Below are 12,624 nucleotides of genomic sequence, written 5' to 3'. Positions count from 1 at the left end.
CAGCCTCCCAAAGTGCTGGGATTACAGGCATGAGCCACCGCGCCCGGCCAATTTTTGTCTTTTTTTGTAGAGACAAGGTTTCGTCATGTTACCCAGGCTGGTCTCGAACTCCTGAGATCAAGCCATCTGCCACCTGCCTTGGCCTCCCAAATTGGTGGTATTACAGGTGTGAGCCACCATGTCTGGCCATGTTCACCTTTTAAGAAGCCTTTTGTAGTTACCTAAATCAGCACTTTAACAGCCCACAGCTGGCATGGGGATCTGCAGTGCATTTCACAATAGAAGCTCTGTGCATGCTGAGCACAGAGCCAGGACTTAAGGTGGTGAGAGTTTAGGGAAGCAAGGAAGACCAGCACATAGCAACCTGGATTTGGACTTTTATTTTGCCTACTGTATTCAGCTAACAAGGTAATTTGTTGAAAAAAGTAGATGATTTTTGGAAGGGGAATCTTGTATTTCTGATTTGATACCTTCTTACACCAAAAAGAGGCCTATTTTTGTTTTCACATATGTTCTCCCTTATCTGATAACGTTATTCTCACTGCTTTCTTTATATTTGCATTTGCCAGCCATATCCTGCTTCTGCCCTCCTCTTTTGAAATGTTAAACATTTTGGTTTCTGTTTTACGTATATCTTTTGTAGGTACCATACAGCTGGATTTTAAATCAATTTTAGAGTTTTTGTCTTTATTTATTTATTTATTTTGAGACAGAGTCTTGCTCTGTTGCCCACGCTGGAGTGCAGTGGCACGATCTTGGCTCACTGCAACCTCCGCCTCCCGGATTCAAGTGATTTTCCAGCCTCAGCCTCCCAAATAGCTGGGACTACAGGTACACGCAACCGTGTCTGGCTAATTTTTTTGTATTTTTAGTAGAGACGGGATTTCACCATGTTGGCCAACCTGGTCTTGAACTCATGACCTCAAGCAATCCGCCCACCTCAGCCTCCCAAAGTGCTGGGATTATAGGCATGCACCACCATGCCCGGCTGAGTTTTTGTCCTTTTTTTTTTAAATAAGTTTTTATTTAAAAGATTCCTTTTTTAATCTGTTCCAAAGTGTTGGAAGCTGAACTATACAAGTTTCTGCCACCCATCCTTCCAGTAAAGTTTCTGAGGACATACTTTTTAAATGGAAAAACAAGAGGAGGACCCTCTAACTGAAACCAGGTAGGACCAGAGTTAGCTCCTCAAGGCCCTGAGGCAGTCTGGCCAAAGCTGGCCTTACGGAGCGAGCCTGTGGAGAAGTCTGGGGAACTGGACGCTCTTGTGAGGAAAGGGCTCAACAAGCTCACGTTCTCTTTAGTGAAAGTGGCCCAAATTCAGACCCAAAAGCCTCCACTATGGCATTCCCTGGCACTCTTCCTATGCTTTATACATTGAAGGCAGCTCCCTCTTTTATGGCCAGTATAAGCAGGCAAAGAAACAAAGGAATATAGATACATATATGTGTACATATATATATTTTATATAGTTAAAATATATACATTTTTATATATGTATATACACATATTTTATATATGTATATATACATACTTGGGGGTAGGGAAAGGAGAGGAGGGTCATGTAAACCTAAACAGTCATCACATTACCCCAAATGAGCCTGACTTGAACAAAAAGATAACTCCTGGGGGTTAAGTGACAACATGGGTGCAGCAAGAAGGGAAAGGGCACAAATTTAACTATTAAATATACTTCAATATTTGTTTGGCACAGTTCAGGCCAACTCCAAGCTTCTGCCTTTGCCAGACAAGTAAGCTCATGATATTCAAAGAGATAAATAAATAAATAAATAAATAACAATTCAAGCAGAGCTGCGTACCACAGTTTTCCTTAAAGTCAGTTGGCCGGCGCGCAGTTTCCTGACCACCAGGAACAGAAGCTTTGGCTCCAAGGCAAATGAAACAAACAAAAAAAATTATTTCCACTTTTACAACATGAAAATACAGAAATTTCATCAAAGAAAGAAAACTATCGAAGTCTACTTCCAGCAAAACTGAGGTAGCACAGCTTTCTCTGCATTCAATGCTTAAGTGGTTCTCAGTACAACGTGTTCTTAAAAAATGCTCACTTGACTGACGGATGCAGCATGTTGATGGATAAGCTCAATATGAAATGTAATAGGTCAAAGAAGGAATGAGCAAGAAGTGAGGGAAATCAGAGTTCTGGATAAATTAGCTTAAAAGGGGGTTGTCACCAGACTACAAATGCTCTTGGCTGGCCTTGGCTCTCCAAGAGCTCTAAATCACTTGGAAATTAATGTAATGTGATTAACATTTAACACTCCTATTCAAATCTGTGTAAATCTTTAAAAATAATTATTACTGGCTGGGTGCAGTGGCTCACGTCTGTAATCCCAGCACTTTGGGAGGCTGAGGTGGACAGATCATGAGGTCAGGAGATCAAGATAATCCTGGCTAACACGGTGAAACCCCGTCTCTACTAAAAATACAAAAAATTCGCTGGTGTGGTGGCGGGTGCCTGTAGTCCCAGCTACTTGGGAGGCCCAGGCAGGAGAATGGCATGAACCTGGCAGGTGGAGCTTGTAGTGAGCTGAGATTGCACCACTGCACTTCAGCCTGGGTGACAGAGGAAGACTCCATCTCAAAAAAAAAAATTATTACAGCCTAATTTCAACCATGTAAATAGTGCTACACACAGTACAGACCTGCCCTTAGAAACAATATGCAAAACAGATCTGGCACTGTATCATTTTATAATGTGAATTCACCCTAACCGTCCCATCACACCCTCCCTGCTCTATGCCTTCCCCTACCAAAAAAAATCTAATTTGTGCAAGAAATGGTAGGCTTATTCTATCTGAAGGCTACAAAAAAAGATAACATGTAGCCAGGTTCAAATATTTTGGGAGAGTCCCCCCAAACAAGAAATAGCCAAAATAACCAAAAAATGAAGAAAGTGCCTAAAACATGATACAGTGTTTTAGAGCCCTTTCCGATACAAAGCAGAGAAAGGTGTGTTGGGAGAAAAGCTGACTGTTGGGAAAAAAAGCTGAGGCAGGGCTTGCATGTCTGACATAGTGTAAAAGAGTCTTGGAACATGTCCAGGGTCCATGGTCTAAAACCCTTCATGGCCTTTGGAACACCAAGTTTAGTGCTAAAGGGTTGAAGACTGCCCTGCCGCACCATAATCTAAGCCCAGGGCATAAAACCCCTCGTGGCTTGGATGGAATCCAGGGCTCAGGGCGTAAAACCCCTCGTGGCCTCTGGAACGTGTCTAGACTTGCTGGCTCCTTGCTTCTAGCACTCCCAGGCTCATAGTTCGATTGCATTGTCAACTAGAAGAACATGTTTCCCATTATCTCAAGCAGCAGAACATGTTCCATATGCTTCAAAGAAAATGCTAAACCATCACAGCTGTAGATCATGTGCCTGATAAATGGCTTTCTTTCAACCCCCACATCCTCACCACCTGCTTCTTTGTTTGATCACCAGTAAATAGTGCTTGTTTCCAGAGCTTGGGGCCTTTGCAGCCTCCATGCTAGCATTGGCCGCCTGGTCCCACTTTCACTCTTGACTTCTCTTTGCTCATTCCTTTGACTCCGCCAGACTTTGTAGCCCCCACGGCGTGATGTTGAGTCTGATCACCCCAACAAAGGTGTGAAGTAGAAACTCCTGATCTTCAGGAATTTCCCAAAAGGTCCAATTCCTCAGTTGGCTGCAGGACAGTGGGCAGATCCTTGCTGCTGCTCCTGGGACAGAGCCACTAAGTCTGCTCCTCAGGACACAAGCCCTCGGGCCCTGAGCTGAGTGCCTCTCTCCCTTCCTCTTCTCTTTTCCTTCGCTCCATTTCCCACTCCACAAAGGTGTCGAAGAGATTTGGCCAGGCCTCATCTTCACTGTGGTTGCTGAGGTCAGGGCCAATCACCTGAGTGAAGTTAAGGAACATGTTCCAAGAGTCCCGGGTGATGCCCTTCATCCTCAAGGGATTCTCTGTTAGGAATTTCAGCCATTGGTCCAATACCGGAGAATTGTCCTGGGTAGAGACTGGTTTCCACAAGGCAATGGCTATTTGCCGATGCAGTGACCGCTGCCCTTCTTCAGAGTCCAGGCCAAACTGAAATGTAAACTGGTGGAGATCCTTGAATTTGTCCTCGTTTGGCTTCTGTTAAGAGGCTAGGGAACCGTGCACAGATTCTGTCACTGCTGTCTGCATTTAATGCTTTGCAGCCATCAAAAATCTTTTCTGGTGAATTTGCACATGGTTGCAGCCTGGAACTTCCAAGCAAAGAGCAGCACTCGGAATTCTGTGGGGTTGACACATACGTCATTGCAAAAGTGCTCCATGCCTTCCTCCAAAATTGCATCTTCCCACTCATCCTTGTAGCACCTGAACAGTTCTTCCAACCCCTGCAAGGAAGACTCCTCGGCACTGGAGTTGGACTCCCTCCCAGCATCTCCTGAGGATGTCGGCAGCTGGCAGGCCTCAGTGGCAGCCTCGGCCTTCTTGGTCCCATTGACAAGGCTATCTCTACTTGGCATGCCACAGGGTGGTACTTGCTCCTCATGGTGGCCTGCACTCTGCCTGCTGTGTGACTTGTTGCTGGAGTCATGGTCTGCATTCTTGCTGCCTAGGGTCAATGAGGGATTCTTACACTTGGTGACACACTGGCCCATGGTACTGGTGGCCCGGCCTCTAGAGTGGCCCCCTCTGGATCAGATGCCCTCGCTACCACTGGCCCATGTACCTCAACAGGTAATCAGTCAGAGGAGCCAGCCAACAGCTGCTCCAGAGGTTCCTCCAGTTGAATCCTTTCTGGAAACGATGCTGGCCTGGTGGATCCAAACCACCTACCATCCCCGCTGGGGTTTCCAGGCTCCCTACCCCTGCCGCCGCCGCCTCTTCTTCCACCACTGCCACCGTCTCCTTCATCTGCCAAGTTTTTGCCTTTCAATAGGGAAAGCGAACCATCGATGTTTGTCACTATACATGTGTTAAGTATTTTTCTGGTTATTATGCGGTCTTATTTCCTTTATTCTCCTTTCTTTACATTTGTTGAACATCTGATGATTTTCTTAGTTCCCTTTCTCCTTGGATAAAATGGAAATTCTGCACTTTTCCTTAAAATATTTGTCAGTGATTTTTAATATATTTTTGTAACTTTAAAATATTGATTAAATAAAAATTAGGGAGAAAATAATGATGTAGAAAGAAAGATAGACAGTGAACTCTGTGCCTGAGTGTTGACACTTTTTCTGGAGTTCCTAGTCTTGGATGTGAAGTATACAAATTTCTTGGAAATCGATTTTGCCCTCTCTCTCTCGTATTCGGTCCTTCTCTCTCCACTACAGTTGACCCTTAAATAACACAAATTTGAACTACACAGGCCCACTTTGATGTGGATTTTTTCTAATAAAAGTTACACTGAGTGTGCCTGCCTCTCCTGCCACCTGCTCTACCTTCGCCACCCCTGAGACAGCAAGACCAACTTCTCTCCTTCCTCTTCCTCTGCCGTCTGTATGTGAAGGCGAGGAGAAAGACCTTTATGATGATCCACTTCCACTTAATGAGTATATGTGAAATAACTGTTATGTTATTAGTAAGGCTTCCAGTCAACACTAGGCTATTAGGAGTTAAGTTTTGGGGGAATCAAAAGTTATACATGGATTTTAGACTGTGAGGGTGGTTGGTGTCCCTAACCCCCATGTATTCAAGGGTCAGTTGTACTTTTCTCCCTTTTCCTTATTTACATATCAAAATGCTCTCTGTCCTTAAATGATGAAAACCTTTTCTATTGCTTTATTTCTATTATCTATTCTTATTTCCATAGTCTTACTCTCATCTTCTTTACAAAAAGTTTTAAGTAATTTATCTGGCCAGACACGGTGGCTCACTCCTATAATCCCAGCTCTTTGGGAGGCAGAGGCGGGCGGATCACTTGAGGTCAGGAGTTTGAGACCAGCCTGGCCAACATGGTGAAACTCCATCTCTACTAAAATTACAAAAATTAGCCAGGTGTGGTGGGCGCCTGTAATCCCACCTACTCGGGAGGCTGAGGTAGAAGAATTTCTTGAACCCAGGAAGTGGAGGTTATAGTAAGCCAAGAACGTGCCACTGCACTCCAGCCTGGGCAACAGAGCAAGACTCGGTCTCAAAAGTATAAGAAAGATAAAGAAAAGAATGAGGGCTGGGCTGTGACTGTATGTGGCTGGTAAATTGCTATCGACCTCATCTGTTGAGTGTCAAGTGTCCTGGGTTTGGTCATCATGTACCATTTAGGGCAGGGATTCCCTCCTTCACCAATGGGGTGAATAGGAGGTGATCACAACACCACTCCCTCCTCTCCCACGGGAATGTAGAGCCGCCTTTAGTGCCTTTCCCTATTTCTCACTTACAGCTACTCTTCCTGTCCTTACCTCCCAAAACGCTTTTTATATTATGTCTCTGGTTATTTCGTGATTGGTTGCAGACATTTTCTTCCATCTGGAGGGCAGCATGTTTTCTCAGGCAGATCTTTGTCCTTTTAGTGCTGCTGGGATTTTCACTCCCCTCAGAGGGTTTGGTTGGCATAATCCCTTATTGAGGAATTTTTAGTTTCAGGAGTCAGTGACCTTCAAGGATGCGTCCATAGATTTCTCTTGGGAAGAGTGGATTCAAGCAGATTCTGCTCAGAGGATGACCATGTATGGGGAGGTGATGCTGGAGAACTACAGGAACCTTGTCTCACTGGGTAAGGACTTCTTATAACTCAAAACCCACTTCTTGACACCTTCCCCCTCAGTCCTATGTGACCTCTGAAATTTATGAATTTGGACTCAAAATCCCTGATCATAAGGCATTGTTTTAAGGTGTTTGCTTGGTGTCCTCTCCTTCAAGGCAGAAGATTGAAATTTTCTTTAGAGAATGGAAAATGGGGAACTTCATAAGCCACACCTTCCTTGTTTCAGAAGCCCTGAAGGAGAAATGATCAGAACTCTGCTAGGATTGGTTTTTAGACTCAGTTCAGAACCCAAATTTAATGTCTTTCCTCTAAAGCAGGAAATCACCTTTCCAAACCAAATGGGACTTCCCAGCTGGAACGAGAAGAACTGAGTCTGATGCAAAAAGAACCGCCTGAGGGAGGCTTTCGAGGTAAGTGCCAGGCTGCGCAGCCTTGTTACATGAGTGTGTCTCTGGGGAAAATCACTTCAGAGATTGTTGGGTCTCTAGAGAGACTAGGGCCACTGGATGTGTGTTCTCAGATGACACCTCCGCATTACCGATGGGCCTCATTTCTCTAGGGCTCACTTACGTCATCTTGCAGGGAGGTGGTGGATTATGAGTAAATGAATTGTTGAGTAAATGAATTGTTAAATTTATGGCACTTACCCACTGCCTGGAACATACTGAGCATTTGGCAAATGTTAGCAACCACTATGTCCTCTTCTGCCTTCCTCTGCATTCTGAATTGAATCCCTGTCTTTACGCATCTTTGGGCTTTTACTGTCTTTCATGAGTGTTTCCTCTCAACCATAACGTATATCCATAGCTTCCTTTCCATCATTCGTGTAAATATTTGTAAGCTTTTTCTCCTTCAGAGGAAACTAACATTTCTCTTCCTCTGCATTGTGTGAGAGAGTTTTAGACAGTTTTCATTTAAAAACATGAAAAATGATGTTAGCCTTGTTTTCATTTCTAGCAGCCTTATGTTGTATGTGTTTTCTTTCTCATTCCCAAAATTCGAATCTGCATTACTACCCATTCAGTGCCATTTACCTCAAAATGTTGAATGCTCCTTTATCTTTGTTATCTGGTTTCTAATCCTTATCACAACTGAAATTTCTGTCTTAGGTGTTATTACTGACTTTTGTCTGCCAAAAAAAAAAAATGCATTTTACATCTTTATCTTCTCTACCATGTGCAAAAGTACCAATCTTTTTTTTTTTTTTTTTTTTTTTTTGAGATGGAGTCTTGCTCTGCTGCCCAGGCTGGAGTGCAGTGGCACGATCTCAGCTCACTGCAAGCTCCGCCTCCTGGGTTCACGCCATTCTCCTGCCTCAGCCTCCCAAGTAGCTGGGACTACAGGCACCCACCACCACACCCAGCTAATTTTTTGTACTTTTAGTAGAGACGGGGTTTCACCGTGTTAGCCAGGATGGTCTCAATCTCCTGACCTCGTGATCCACCTGCCTTCGCCTCCCAAAGTGATGAGATTACAGGCGTGAGCCACTGTGCCTGGCCCTAATCATTCCTTTATATATATTTTTTTTAATTAAAGAGTTAGGCAAATATTTAATCTCTAGATAATATAAAGCTATCTAAGATAAAACAATGAAAGAAATCATTAAAGGAACACAATTATAGGAAAAACATTGCCTGTAACCATCACTGCTGGTTTCCCGCAAGTTTTTTAAAGAATGGGATTCTAGGAGAGGAATCACTGGGTCAAAGGATATATCCATTTTTTATGGTCTTGCTACATATTGCACCGCTTTAGATACTATTTTGTGTTTAATGATAATTTCTTTGGTATAAAATGAAAGGTAGTGTTAATTACTTTTATTATAGATTTCTATGGATTTTATTACTATTGATATTTGTATTCTTATGTAAATAACCTATTTATTCAACAAATATCTATTGAGTACTATTCTTAGCACTGGGACTACAGCAATAAGCACAGCAGGCAAAGTGTTTTTGAGGAGCTTTTATTCTAATAGGGGAGACAATAAATTAATAAAGGAAGAAGGGAGGGAGGGACAGAAGGGAAAGGAAAGGAGGCAGGAAGGGAGGAAATGAATATAACACAGTGATAGGTGCAGTGTGGAAAAATAAAGCAGCATAAGGGAACTACATTAGTTAACAGGCGTGTGATTTTACAGGGTGGCCAGGGAGGGTCTCTCCTTTAATGAGACTTTTAAGCAAATACTCAAAGTGATGGGCCTCATGGGAGAACATTGAGGACATAGGGAACAGCAGGTGCGAAGGCCCTGAGGTAGGAGATTGTGTGGCATTGTTTGAAGGGGAGAGTGCTAGCAGATACAAAGATTTCTGTAAACCTTATGTTTCAGTCCTTCTGTAAAAAGATCTATTTGTACTACCATTTTTTAAATTTCTGTGAGCCACTCTGTCATTCTCTGAGTGTTCTTCTTAAATAGCAGTCTTTCTAATGCATACACTAACTTCACTCATCTGTTTGGGAGTATTTCATTGTTTTTGTTTCTGGTTTGCTGGTATGTATGTGCAGCAGTTTTTTCCTTGCTCCCTAGATTATTTTATTTATGCTATTTTCATTGCTTATTGTCATTCTAGTAGGTTTTCTGGAAGCAGCAGAAGCAAACACATATATTTTGATACTGGGTTTTCATCTCCCACTTCTTTACCCCATTCGTGCTTCCCTACTGGGTTAGAACCTAAAGGATTTTCTTTTCTTTTTTGAAATGGAGTCAGGCTGGAGTGCAGTGGTGCAATCTTGGCTCACTGCAACCTTCACCTCCCGGGTTCAAGCAATTCTCCTGTCTCAGCCTCCCGAGTAGCTGGGACTACAGGTGCACACTGCCGTGCTCAGCTAATTTTTTGCATTTTAGTAGAGATGGGGTTTCACTGTGTTGTCCAGGCTGGTCTCGAACCCCTGAGCTCAGGCAGTCTGCCCACCTCGGCCTCCCAAAGTGCTAGAATTACAGGCGTGAGCCACCACACCCAGCCCACTTGTTTTTTTTATCGCATGTGACGCTGTATTTTACTCATCATTTTCAATGTCTGTCTGTCTTTAGCTGGGCATGGTTGCGTGCACCTGTAATCCTAGCTACTCGGGAGGCTGAGGTGCAAGAATCACTTCAACCCGGGAGGCGGAGGTTGCGGTAAGCCAAGATCATGCCACTGCACTCCATCCTGGGCAACAGAGCAATACCCACTAATATGTAGGCTCACCGAATTGTCATTGAACATGTTTTTCTTTTCATTCCCTGCCTACGACATTGCCTGCTAGAGTAAGTAGTTAAGTATTTGTTGAGTGAATATTGAATGACATCAAGTAGAATTTTCATAAATCTGGTGAAAATATAAATTTGAATTTGTGAAATTCATATCAATACAGATTGGATAATTATTGGGATGAATGAGTGGGCAGGGCAAAACAGCAAAGATGGGACCCTCAGGACAATAACATATTGAGGGGGCCAAGGATGCTCTGGTGAAGGTGAGTGGTCCAACGAGGAGAGGGCCAAGCAGAGAACAGGGTCAAAGGGAGAGAGGAGAGCCAAGGTAGAGTATGACAGTGCCAAGTAGGGAGTGAAAATGCCTGTTGGACTTGGTGATGAGGAAGTGGCCTGGAACCCAGGGAAGAGCCCATTTAGTGCTGAGAGAAATATGCTGTGGGCAGAAAAGTGAAGAGCAAGCAAGCAAGTGAAGACTTTTAAGTACAGACTGTCGTTTCAACAAGGTCAGCTTCGAAGGAAAAGGAAGAAAGAGTAAGAACTCAGAAGACTGTGGTTTGTTTTTTAACAAGGAAAAGACTTGAGTGTATCTAAAAGAGCAGAGAGGTGTCCATTGCAGTGGGAGAAACTAAAGACAGGCGAAAGTTGAATGGAAAGGAGCCCATAGAACATGATGATTTGCAAACTCCAGATCTTGTTCTTTCCAGATTTTCTTGGATATTGCTGCCAGATTAATCTGACATTTAGTCCTCTCATTATCCTATCCCAGTCAAGAGGAGAAAGTGTTGACTGAATGCTGTGCTCAGCTCTTCCGCAGCCAGCATCTCACTTACTTGACACAAAACGTCTGTAGGTAAGTACTGTTACTCCTCTTACGGTGGAAGAAATCGGCTCTGAAAGGTGAAATAACATGTCAGAATTTGAACACATATCTTTTGTTTTGTTGGTTTTTTACTTTGAGTTTAATGGTAATTCTTGCTTTCTTCCCTTGCCCTACTGTGTTCTTATTTCCTAGTATATTTAGTAAAACTAGAAACTTCTGTATCCTGGCCTAATTTTCTTTTCAGCATCATTTCTTTTCTCTGTACTAAAGCTTTGTACAGTTGAAAGCGTTGTTAGATTTTTGCTCCTGTTTTACAAAAGATGAATAGAAACTGCAAATCCAGAAGTGCTGTCCCTGGTGCCAGTATTATCACTGTAAACTGACTTATTTTGAGAAAAGATAGAAATTTTTAGTAATGTGGAAAGCAGTGTCTTTTAGCCTCTCATCAATGGCAGTTAGAGTTAAATCATTTAATGATGTTCAGTTATGAAGGAGACAAAAATTAAGAACATGCATAAAGTATTAGAAACCTACTATCAAAGGTAATGTATAAAAATACAGTTGGGGGTTCTATAATCTTTTTAGCTCTCCAGGAAGCCTCCCTAAACATAGGAGCCTGCTGTCTGTGTTTCACACATGATTTTTAAAAATGTGGCCGGGAGTGGTGGCTCACACCTCTAATCCCAGCACTTTGGGAGGCTGAGGCGGGCAGATCTCTTGAGGTCAAGAGTTCAAGACCAATCTGGCCAACATGGTGAAACCCCGTCTCTACTAAAAATACAAAAATTAGCCGTCTGTGGTGGCACGTACCTATGCTTCCAGCTACTCAGGAGGCTGAAGTGCGAGAATCACTTGAACCCGGGAGAGGTTGCAGTGAGCCGAGATCACGCCACTGCACACTCCAGTCTGGGCAACAGAGCAAGACTCCGTCTCAAAAAAAAAAAATTTCAGAGATGTACTGGGTAGCTACCTCTGCGTATATGTATGTCTATCCGTGTAAATATATATGTACATATGTATAGAAACATACACAGAGAATTTATATAGTTAAGAGTATCTACCTGCATGCTCACATGAGCCTCACTGATGTTTAATACATACACATGTCTTTGCTTCCATTACTAGGAAAACTGATCTAAAATACTACAATGAATGTAGAAGTATTCAAAAAGTTCATTCTTCCTTAAATAAGACAGGCCCACTGCTGCCCCAGGGCCTTAGCACTGGCTGTTACCCTGTCTGGGAAGCTCTCCCTTAGATAGTCCTATGACTTCCTCTCTCAGTCCCTTAAAGTCTTGGTTTAAATGTCACCTTTTCAGTGAGGCCTTTCCTTATGACCCAGTTTAAAATTGCAGACCTTTCCTCTCACCCGTCATGTTCCCTATATCCATTTAAATGCTTTTATTGTTTTTCTATAAGGTATACCACTTAAATACTAAGGATTTTACTTATTGTCTTCCTTTCTCTTGCTAAAGTATGTTTCAGAAGGGCAGAAATTTTTTCTGTTTATTGCTATATCCTGAGCACCTAGAACAGTACCTGGTTTGATAAGTATTTATTGAATGAATGATTTATCGTGTTCATAAAACCACTCTGACTACTGTATGGAGAGAATGCATTGTAGGGTAGCAAAAGTTTAAATAGAAAATCCAGACAGATGGGTATAGAAATAGTCTAGTTGGGGTTAGGAGTAGCTTAACTGTTACCCAGAGGATGGAAGAAATATAAAAGGAGAAAAGAAATAAATCAACTTGCCCTTTTGAGGAAGCATGGGATCTGCTTGTTGCCCAGTCCCATCCCCCACACCCATACTGTGCAAGCTCCCAGCCTCTGCTATGGCTTCTGCCAGCCATAGGTACTAAGGGGTCTGTGACAGACCAGACATCTTGGTCTAGAGACTAGTTCGTGTCCTGATGAGTATCAAAGTT

The 12,624-nt window shown here is 42.9% G+C and overlaps 1 protein-coding gene and 1 pseudogene across 13 annotated transcripts in view; one reads left to right on the top strand and one right to left on the bottom strand.

Annotated features, from left to right (window-relative positions):
- The window catches only part of ZFP2 (ZFP2 zinc finger protein), a 52,928-nt gene that overhangs the window by 17,889 nt on the left and 22,415 nt on the right, over positions 1-12,624 (top strand). For 7 of the 13 annotated variants that reach the window (XR_004032689.1, XM_030824773.1, XM_030824776.1 and 4 more), the window contains 3 exons: positions 6,554-6,689; positions 6,998-7,090; positions 10,581-10,726. The gene's annotated coding sequence lies outside the window, so the exon portion shown is untranslated. Of the gene's footprint in view, positions 1-2,362; positions 2,376-6,553; positions 6,690-6,994; positions 7,091-9,711; positions 9,799-9,823; positions 9,928-10,580; positions 10,727-12,624 lie in introns of those variants that run through there. The other 6 variants (XM_012504660.2, XM_030824767.1, XM_030824806.1 and 3 more) reach the window with 5 other exon arrangements.
- Positions 3,725-4,635, bottom strand: LOC100605631 (annotated as a pseudogene).

Source organism: Nomascus leucogenys, chromosome 2 (assembly GCF_006542625.1).
Source record: "Nomascus leucogenys isolate Asia chromosome 2, Asia_NLE_v1, whole genome shotgun sequence".
NCBI lineage: Eukaryota > Metazoa > Chordata > Mammalia > Primates > Hylobatidae > Nomascus > Nomascus leucogenys.
This window is presented reverse-complemented; position numbering and strand designations above follow the sequence as displayed.